Source organism: Palaemon carinicauda, chromosome 14 (genome assembly GCF_036898095.1).
Source record: "Palaemon carinicauda isolate YSFRI2023 chromosome 14, ASM3689809v2, whole genome shotgun sequence".
Lineage (NCBI taxonomy): Eukaryota > Metazoa > Arthropoda > Malacostraca > Decapoda > Palaemonidae > Palaemon > Palaemon carinicauda.
The window spans coordinates 925,001-936,391 of NC_090738.1; positions in this window are offsets into that span (position 1 = coordinate 925,001).

The window sequence follows — 11,391 nt, forward strand, 5'->3', positions numbered from 1 at the left end:
GTGTGTATGTGTGTTTTGGTGTACTTACAGGCATATATATATATATATATATATATATATATATATATATATATATATATATATATATATTTGTGTGTGTGTTTGTGTGCCTGTCTGTCTGTAGCTCATGTACGGATGTATGATGTTTGTATGTATAAATGCATATAGTTTGTATATCGAGTTTATATATCTAGAGTTAAACAGTTATGGCAACGAATAATGCAGACATGTAACCAGTAAACTTGTAATTATTGTTGAAATTATATATGTTAATCAATCTACTGTTCTTCCCTTATTCGTGGACAAGGTATTCAAAACATTCATGAGAGACATTGCATTCGAATCATGTTTCAAATTGTTTTGACCAGGTTCCTTAGGCACACCTTCCCTTTCCCCTCTCCCTACTGTAGATGGTATAGATGTTCCCATAACCAAGAATGGCCCTTTTCAAGCTTATTCGTCTTCATTATCTGGAATAGCTTCTACTGAAATCGTTTCAAACAATGTGGGAAAGACTAGGTCGAGGGAGAATTGAACTGTGCTCATACGGAGCATTCACCTGAAGAGAATTATTGCTTGGTCGAAGCAAATATTTTCTCTGACATAGAATAATTTTTCTTTAATTGCTCGTTCTCTGCTATGATCCTTAGTCCATAAATAACTATCTGCAATAAAAAAAAAATATTGAACTATGTTAATCATATTCTCTCTCTCTCTCTCTCTCTCTCTATCTCTCTCTCTCTCTCTCTCTCTCTCTCTCTCTCTCTCTCTCCAAATAAAGTAATATAAGATCACATGAAAATTGCCGCTGAAAGTTATTTTCTTCTTTCAGTATCTTCCCATGATTTTTTTTTTTTTTTTTTTTTTTTTTGCTCAGAGTTTTATTATAGGGTGTCTACTTTAAGATTCTGATGGTGCCACCCTTGCACCCTTTGGCAATTATTTCTATTGGCGTCATAAGCCACGCCCACCATTTACACAGGCCTACCTCGAAATTAGGACTTAACTATTTTGGGGAATAAACATAGCATGTTTAGTATCAAATTAAAGCTTAGGGCGAATTAGATGCAACCATGTGGATCATAAGACATTTAAGACCAATGCAAGACATTCAAAGTCGTAAAAGGTCCATTTCGGCCACAATGTAAGCATTACAATATAAAATGCGGAACATGTTATTTTTAGGTAAAAAAAAAAGAAAAAAAAAAAAAAGAACGTTGGGTCTACGAGCAATTATTTTGCTAAGAATTGAAGGAGAGGATGTGTACCTAAAGATTCTGGCGCTCTTGGGGTATTTTTACTGATGACAAATCCCCGACCCTTTTTCAATTTTTAGTAACAATTTAGTTTGTGATATAAACATATCAGGTTTAGTATCAAATTACATCTCAAATGTGTGAATTACAAGACACACAAAAATACTGGTCATTTAACGGTCGTTTAAGGTCGTAAAATGTCCAATTAAGTCACAAATGTAACTGAAACAGCATAAAATGCATAACATGTCATGTTTTGAAACAAGTTAAGGATATATAAACACTGAATTCACTGAGCTTACTATGGATAGCAAAGCAAATGTAGATGACTTTTAATGGCGTTTATGTATCTTTCCGGTTATTGTTACAGATATCTTTCAATTCACATCAAATATATTCACAGTGCATAATAATAAAATCTCATGTTACGCGTGTTACACAATTGCCACTCAACGGACTTTATAAAACAGGTACTAATTATTATTAGATGTCAGGAAATAAATAAATTTATAATATAAAAGATATATGAAATGCATGTTGGCCTTGTAGATGCAGAGCTGGTGAATGGAAATAAAGCGATCTGTCACACATTATGGCCAAGAAATTCAAGTTTGAAGAAGTTGGCTGACATACTTGTGATCTCATTTGAAAGACCACATACCACCTATATCATATTTGATGGGTATGATAAAAATTCAATCAAATCCCTTGAACGTCAGAAAAGAGGTGCGAACAAGAGCACACTGATCAGGCATGTGTGCGATGCCAACAGAACCAATCCTCAACCACAGCTTATCGGAGATGATTGTGGGTATCTTCAAGAAGAAGCTGACATGAAAATCAATAGCTACCTTTTGAAGCTGACACCACAAAGGAAGTACAAACAAATTATCTCTGACGACACAGATATTTTTCTTTCTATTTGTGTTCTTCCTATGGGGTTCATAAGCCTGTTGCACAAATCCCTACGCGGCTATTTGAGGGAAAAGTAATTGACATTAAAGGTACGGCTTTGAAGCTAAGAGACAAATGCTTTGACCTATTGGCTGTGCATGGCCTATCAGGTTGCGATACCGGATCGTATCCATTTGGCCAGGGAAAGATTTCCACCCTCAACTTGCTGCCCGAATTAGATCTTAAACTACGAGTATTTACAGAGCCTGGTGCAGAAGAAGTAGACTGGATGAATGCTGGAATAGACTTTTCCTCCTACTTGTACTGCGGAAAGATAACTGAAACTCTCAACGATTTGATCTTCACATTATTTAGCAAGAAGAAAGACCCTCCAAAGATCAAGTGCCTACCTTCTACTGACAAGTCAGCAATAGAGCATATCAAACGTGCTCATCTCCAAGTGCTAATCTGGAGGGCAGCTGATCAGAATGAACCCCTTGCAACTAATTTTCCCGTGTTTGGATGGAAAATAGTAGAGGACATCCCCGTACCTGTTCGTGGCATAGTGGTTGCTCCCAAGGAATTATTCGAACTTGTTGCTTGTGGATGCAAGTTAGTTCCCCCATTTTCCAGGGCTAATTGCAGGTGCCGGTCAGCTGGCGTATCATGTACGCCATACCATACTGCAAGTGTGAAGCCAAAGAACACTGTGCCAATGTACATACAAAGAAAACTGCACATGCAGTCGAGACTAAAGAGGAAGACGAATTGAATGAACCTCTAGAATAAGAGGAATTAGAAGATAAAGGGTAGTGGAGACAAGAAAAGAGTAAGATATGTTGTTAAAAAATGTAATTTGTTGTATATGTTGGATACTTGACTCAAATATGTGATCTTGTGTTTTGGAAGCCCTAGGCGGCTCTATCTTGAATTGTCATCTTATACCGGAACCTGTATGTCATACATTATTTACATTTTACGTCTTTGACCCTTGTATGACCTTGACCTTGAAGAAATGATCTTTTATTCTATCAAACTATCAGCAACCATGGAGTTTTATTTCATACAATAAAAGGGTTCGATTTGCTACCAAGCATGATATGCTACACGCTTTATGTAAAGTCCTGTTAAATTCCCGACCTCGTGTGACCTTTGATAACCTTAGATGACCTACAGGTGACCTCTACTTGTTTTTTATCTTTTTCAACCTTATATGCCTTTCACTTGCCATAAGATTTAATTTGATACCAAACATGATATGTTTATTCCACAAAATAGATCAATTATTATTAAGAGGTATGTGAAAAGGTGGGTGTGGCTTATGACATTAATAGGAAAATTGCCCAAGGGTGCAAAGGTGGCTCCCGTCAGATTTTTCAAGTAGGCAGTGCGCTATACTTCTGCTTTCAGCAAATATAAATTGCACATATACCCAACTTGACGGTCACGCTATGTTTCTACTTGACTATGGCTATCATGCTCTTATAAGAGATTATTTGGCTTGAGGTGCTGTCTTCTGTGCTTTTCGTTTCACGTATATGTCAGAACGCTCACCCACCTTGCTTTAAATGGGAATGAATTCATTGTATCCCGAGGAAGATGTAATAATTTCGACTAGATTCATTGTTGCTTACTTTTTTTTACCTTTGTGTTTGAAATTCAATCAATTGAGTTTTAAAAGGGTTTTGGTCGATCGCAAACTTTTAACATTTAAAAAAGAAAATAAATCTTCGAACCCTTTCTATTCACTATTGCTATAACAAAAGATTGTAACCGCAGATATCTGGTTAGTGTCGTGTCAAAAAAAAAAATTAAAAATATCACTTCCAATTGCATTAAACTCTCTTTTGAACACCTAAACTTTCTTATTACCCATCTGACATAAGCCTGTTGTAAACCCTTAATATGGCAAACATATATATAGACTTTAAAGTTGTTTATTTATAAAAAAAAAAAAAGCCATTAAAACCTAAAACAGTATGACTATATCCATGCTTTTTGGTATCGTTCAAATAAAGTTCAATGCTGACAAGAAAAAAAAAAGAAACTAGAAATTGTGAAATAATCTTCAAATATATTTCGGTGTTCTGCCTCGAATTGTTGTATATGAAGTATATGGTGTTCATAACAACGGCAGCAAAGTTAACAATTCAATATTATCAAACATATGAATATCCGAGTTATTTAAAATTAGGATGGGACCTCCAGGATTATGCAAATGTTATTTGATGTGCTGTGTCCCATCTGCGTACTATTTTAAATAAAGATTTTGGTGGAGAAAGTATGGGAAGATCGTCTAACATAATCCACAAGTTGGAAAACTGTAAAGGATATTTACATTAAGACACTATAAATATATTCGGTGAGCTAAGTTAAGATTAAGATGGCCGCAAAGTTTAAAGCCTAAACTACTTGACTAATTTTTACTAATACTTCGAAGATTTCGAGTGAATTAGTTTGGTAGTGGTTAATACTTTATTTTGTACCTCAAACCAAAATCTAAAATCGTTATAATTCAAGAGACTTCCCCTTGAATCTTAGCTTTTTTATAAGTACGTGTTGAAAAATGTATTCTCTATCATAGCGTAAGGATCCACTTATTGTAGGCTGTTTCAAAAGGGCTTGATTTATTCGTCTTTCTATTTTAGCTGTTTCAAAGCAGACGTTTTAGTCCTAATATTCTGAACGAAATCAAGTTTTCCTTTTGATCAATAAACCTCTGTAACTATACATTTAATTCCATGTGTGTAGCCTAGTGTTTAAATTGATCATGAAACAGTTCAATGTATCTTTGCCATGGAATAGTTAAAAAAGAAAAAAAAATCCCAAACTCACAGATTAGCTCAAGTAAAAATAACACCACCTACAGTTATTTGTTTTGGCATTCATGCCTTCATAAAAGGGATCCCTAGATTATTGCCCATCCGTGCTTGTCTAGATATATGCAAATGAAGCTTCAGCAAAATATTTAAATCCACATTTGTTTAGCTGCTGATAACAGTGTAGTGTAAGCTTAGAAGAAATGGTAGTCCAGTGCAACCTCCTACAGCCATCTCGTCCTCACCATCACCAGTTTTCTGCACGGTGAATTGCTGTGCAACCTTGCATACATATATATCATACTAATTCATAAAAAATGGAGACACAAAAGACCTGAAAATTACCACTCCATAAGTTTACTCTCTGCGAAATATAAAATATTCGCAATCATAGTAGGCCGAAGAGAAAGACAGCTAGACTTCAATCAAATAAGAGAGTAGCAAGCAGGCTTCAGCAATGGGTATTTAACAACTGACCATATTATTATTATTATCATCATCACGAGCTAAACTACAACCCTAGTTAGAAAAGCAAATTGCTATAAGCTCAAGAGCTCCAACAGGAAAAAATAGCCTAGTGGGGAAAGGAAACAAGTAAATAAATAAACTACAAGAGAAGTAATGAACAATCGAAATAAAATATTTCAAGGATAGTAACAGCATTTAATTAGATCTTTCATAAATAAACTATAAAAACTTTAAAAACAATAGGAAGAGAAATGAGATGGAAAGTGTGCCTGAGCGTACCTTCAAGCAAGAGAACTATACATCAAGAAAGGTGGAAGACTATGGTACAGAGTGTCCTCCTCCTAGCAGAGCTACTTGCCATAGCTAAAGAGTCCCTTCTATTCTTACCAAGAGGAAAGCAACCACTGAACAATTGCAGTGCAGTAGTTAACACCTTGTTTGGTTTTCTCACTGTTGTCAAGTGTATGAGGACAGGGAAGAATGTGTAAAGAATATGCCAGACTATTCGGTGTATGTATAGGCAAAGGAAAAATTACCCGTAACCAGAGAGAGGAATCCAATGTAGTACTGTCTGGCCAGTTAAAGAACCCAATAACTCTCTAGCGGTAGTATATCAATGAGTGGCTAGTGTCCTAGCCAACTTACTGCCCATACAATATCCATGTAATTAACCAGCTAATAGAAAAATCAACAGAGTGTGGAAACCACCATGTATGGCATTTATAGACTAGGAGAAATCTTTTGCTTCTGTCAAAACTCAGCCGTAATATGAATCCCCTCAAAGACAAGGAATAGACGAATTTCATGTTAGAACACTTGAAGAAATCTATACAGAAAGTACTTCAATCTTAAAACTACATAAAAATTGTGAGAACTTTGAGAGAGGAGTTAAACAAGGTCACATCTCTCCTAAATTATTCACAGAAAACCTACAAGTTATTAAAAACTTAAATTGTGAAAATGAAGGAATTAATTTTAATGGGGATTACCTTAACAACTTGAGATTTGCAGATGACATAGTTGTGTTTGGTGAATCATGGGAGGGATTGCAAAAGATGAGAGAATATTTTAATAGAAAAATCAGAATTGTAGCTAAATATGAGCAAAACTAAGATAATGTTCAATGAAAATATAATCAACAAATAAGGCCTATGAATAAATCTTTAGAAATTGCTAATGAATATATATACTTAGGACAAGCAATGATCCTTTCCCTTGAAAATAAGACCAAAATTAAAAGAAGGATTAGCATGGGATGGAGAGCTTTTGGTAAAAAAAAATGAGATTAAGAGATAAGAAATACCACTTTCTCTAAAAAGAAAAAGTATTTAATCAGATGGTCTGTCCAGTATTAATTCATGCATCAGACACTTGGAATGATGAGAATTACACTATGAGACAGAAAAAGGGGTAGTAGGATATCACCCAGAAGTATGGGGTCTGCCATAGCTCGTCACACAAAAAGATCCACGCCATAGCTCATCACCAGGAAGAAGGGGGGTGTGACGGGCCAAGACTATGTTGTGAGTCAAAAGCGAGATGAATGCAACTGAGGAACTTTATTTCAGACACATTGAGTATATATACACACTAGGTCCCGGTAAGAAGGTCACAAAATACAATTGTTTCAGTTAACAGTTAACAATGAAGTAGGCAGACAGGTTAATACAAGTTGCTGTCAGTGCGAGGGGAGAGCGAAGATACAAAGGATGATATATACAAAAAAGAGAAATGTCGTTATTATGTACGATCGTGTGACACACAGGTGGTACATAGCTCCCCCCCCCCACCCCCACACCCCTAAAAATTACATACTATACATGTTAATAGGGCGCCCTACTCTAGAGAGGCGAACTGTAGCCGGGTCATCTGGCAGGAGATAAGCAGGTTTTAGACGATCAATGGAAACCCAGTCTTCTTTGCCATGAATATTTAGTAGGAATGCTTTCGGATTGCATCGGATCACATGGAAAGGGCCCGTGTAAGGTACCGGTGGCTTGCTAGTGTCGTTGAGAAGGAAGACGTGTATTGCAGAGTGCAAGTCTGTCGGTATGTGATGCCTCACTGGGGGCTTGTAAGTCTGGCGCCATGGAGTAAATTTGCTCACGACGTGACATATGCGCTGGAGATGGTTGGAGGAGGTTGCAGAAGGGAAACATTCGGCAGTGACGACCAACAAGTCGTCATACATCATTTTAGCTGCCGAGACGTCCAGGGCATCTTTAGGAGTGGTCCTTAGTTCCAGAAGGACCCAGAAAAGCTGAGTAAACCAGTTGGAATCCTTGCAGCGGGACATCAAAGCTGCTTTGAGGATGCGATGAAAAAGTTCAACCATTCCCTTGGCAGCGGGGTTGTAGGCAGCCCTCTGATGTAGGGTGATGATGTCCAGGAGATTTGCTAATGATGTCCAAAATTGAGAGGTGAAAGTGGTACCCCTGTCAGAAGTAATATGCTCAGAGATACCAAATCTTGCTATCCATCCTGAGAGTAACGCGGTCATTGCAGTTTCCATGGGAATGGCTTCAGGCCAACGAGTGGAGCGGTCAATGACGGTAAACAGGTAACGATGTCCTTGTGATGTGGGTAGGGGGCCTAAAACATCGACTTGAATGTGGGCGAAATGACGCTGAGGTTGAGGAAAGGTGCCCACTCCTGAATCCGTGTGTCGATGTACTTTGGAAGTTTGGCAAGAAGTACAGGCGCGGACCCAATCCTTAGTAATGCCATGGCAAATGAACTTCGTCTTCAGCAGCTGTGCGGTAGAACGGCCCGAGGGATGGGGAAGACCCTGAATGAAATCAAACACCTGTTGGTGCATGGGAGCAGCAATCCACGGTCACGGTCTACCAGTACTGACGTCACAGAGGAGGTTGGTGTTGGAGTCGTCGAGGGGGACGTCTTCCCAACGGAGGGATGTGCAGGATGTCCTACATGCTTGATACTCTGGATCCTGTCGTTGGGCTTCAGCCAAGGCATTGTAATCCAATCCCAGTTGGACGGCGGCCAACGTGTTTCTTGACAGGGCAATGGCAACGGGATTCATTTTCCCAGGGATGTGTTGAAGGGTGCAATTGTATTCAGCCACGGCGGAGAGATGCCGTCGTTGACGGGCGGACCAGGTGTCAGACTGTTAAGTGAAGGCATGCACCAGAGGCATGTGGTCTGTGCGAATGACGAAGAGCGTACCTTCTAAGAAATGGCAAAAGAAACGGACAGCCAAGTGCACTGCCAGCAATTCGTGATCGAAAGTAGAATAATCCGATTCTGCCTTGGACAGTTTTCTGCTGAAGAAGGACAATGGGCGTGGCGAGCTATTGCCCACCTGTTTGAGTACTGCACCAATAGCAACGTTGCTGGCATCAGTGGAGAGAAGGAAAGGGGCATGTGGGATGGGAAAAGTGAGAGCAGCAGCAGTTGATAGGGCATTCTTTGTGTTGCAGAAGGCCGCTTCTTGAAGGGGACCCCACTTCAGGTCATTTGGCTTGCCCTCGAGGGAGGCGTATAGGGGAGCAAGAATGGCAGCAATGGCTGGCAGAAAACGTTGATAATAGTTGATCATGCCCAAGAATTCCTGCCGTGCATTGACGGTCGAGGGCGTGGGGAAGTTCTGAACAGCTGCTACCTTCTTAGGGAGGGGATGGACTCCTTCAGGAGTGTGCGGTGCCCTAAGAACGTCACTTTGTTGGCGCCAAAGGCACACTTGTCGTACCGGACTACACGGCCGTTTTGTTGTAGGCGGTCGAGCACAATGCGCAGGTGACGGAGGTGTTCCTCTTTTAAGGAAGAGAACACAAGTATGTCGTCCACGTTACATACACAGAAGGGGAGGTCCCCTAAGATGCCATCCATGAGACGTTGAAAAGTGGCCCCAGCATTACAAAGGCCAAAACAAGAGTAATTGAAGGTTTATGTACCGAAGGGAGTGGTGATGGTGGTCTTGGGGATGTCCTCTGGGCTCATAGGCACCTGATGATACCCCTTCAGGAGGTTGAGCGTGGAGAAAGCCTTCGCTTTCTGCAGGTAGGAGGTCACGTCACTGATGTTTGGGAAGGGGTAGTGATCCGGTTCTGTTTGCATGTTCAGGCGCCTGTAATCCCCACATGGACTGAGGGGGCTGTCTTTCTTCAGGACGATGTGTAAGGGTGACAACCATGGGCTGGAGGCCTTTTGGCAAAGGCCCATTTCTTCCATTTCGACGAACGTCTGTTTGGTGGCTTCCAATCTATCCGGTGCCAGACGTCTGAATTTGGCCAAGACTGGGTGTCCCGTCGTCTTGATATGGTGATAAATACCGTGTTTGGCAGGAGCTGTGGGTGTTTGGCAAAGTTCTAGACAGAAAACTTCTAGGTACGAAGTGAGGAGGTGGGTGTAGGCATCCGTGGGTGCGCTGATGTGGAGAGAGAGGTTGAAGAGTTGAAGAGGTGTCAACAAGTACGAGTCTGCGTTGACCAATCGTCAGTGGGCGACATTGACCAGAAAGTGGAAATGAGAGAAGAAATCTACACCGAGGATTGGCAATGAGAAACTTCCAATTAAATTTGCCGTTTCCAAATGATAATGTGAGGTTCTCGTAACCGTAGGTGGGTATCGCACATCCGTTGGCAACTACCAGGCAGATGTCGGCAGACTTAGACAGACTACGTCGTGTCCTGAAAAGTTCCTTGGCAAATGAGAACGACAAGCACACATGTCTACCAAAAATGGCACGCCCGTTCCTGCATCATGTAATAAGAAAAGATTAGAAACACGCGAGGCCACTGAAAATCCTTGGCACATTTCTTCATGGCAGCCCCAAATCAGGAGTTATAGCAGCAAAACTGCGGCCGATGGGCAGCAGTAAGTGGCTGTAGAAGTCATTGGTTGGGGTGCAAGCGAGTGGTGGGTGATGGGTGGCTTTGTCACCACTCCACCATAATAACAGTGGGGAGGGGAAGGCGGGAGGAGCGAGTCAACCTCCAGGGTCACCAATTTGACGGGCCAAGAGTAAGTTGTAAGTTAAAGGCGAGGTGAATGTACCTGAGTAACTTTATTACGGACACATCAAGTATACATACACACTAGGTCCCAGTAAGGTCATAAAATACAAACATGCTATTTCTTGTCAAACCGGCAGCCGGTTCTGTTAATCGTTAACAATGAAGTAGGCAGACAGTTTAATACAAGTTGCTGTCAGTGCGAGAGGAGAGCGAAGATACAAAGGATAATATATACAAAAAAGAGAAATGTTGTTACTCTGTATGATCGTGTGACACATGGGTGGTACAGGGGAATGCTACCCTCGCTCAAGTTTGTGTCCAATTACCAGGAAGTGTGGTACTATTTCAAGGGTTATGTGTTTACAAACATTGACTTCAAGGTCATTGTGGTTTCTTTATCAACAAAGGCTTTGATTTTTTATTGTTAATGTGCATTGTACTAATGACATGTTTCCATACGGGTTTAAAACAACATTGGCTTCAAGGACGTTTGAGATCTTTAAGTTATATAGAGTAATGAGGGTGTGTATTGTCAGTTCTCAATGGCATTGTAGAATTTGTAAATAAGTCACTGAGGTTTGTGTACAAACATGTTGGAACAACAGAATTTGCCGGGATAGGCCTAAGGCACCTGCCCCAATCCTACACCAGATGCGGGCACTCCCCCATCTCTAATATTTTCACACTTTCTGTCTCAATCTCTAGGGATAAGACTAGTGTGCCAGCTGTTGACCTGAAGGCAAGAACTTGCATAAGTTTGCGACACAATTGAAAGATGACACCTCCGTGTCTTTAACCCGATCCTACACAAGACGCTGGCTCACGGTATTTTCCTATCAATGTAGAGCCCCACTCTCTGTCAGAGGACAAAGCTCTCACCTGTTGCTAGCCACCTGGAATATTTGCATGAGTTCCCTTCTCTCTCTCTCTCTCTCTCTCTCTCTCTCTCTCTCTCTCTCTCTCTCTCTCTCTCTCTCT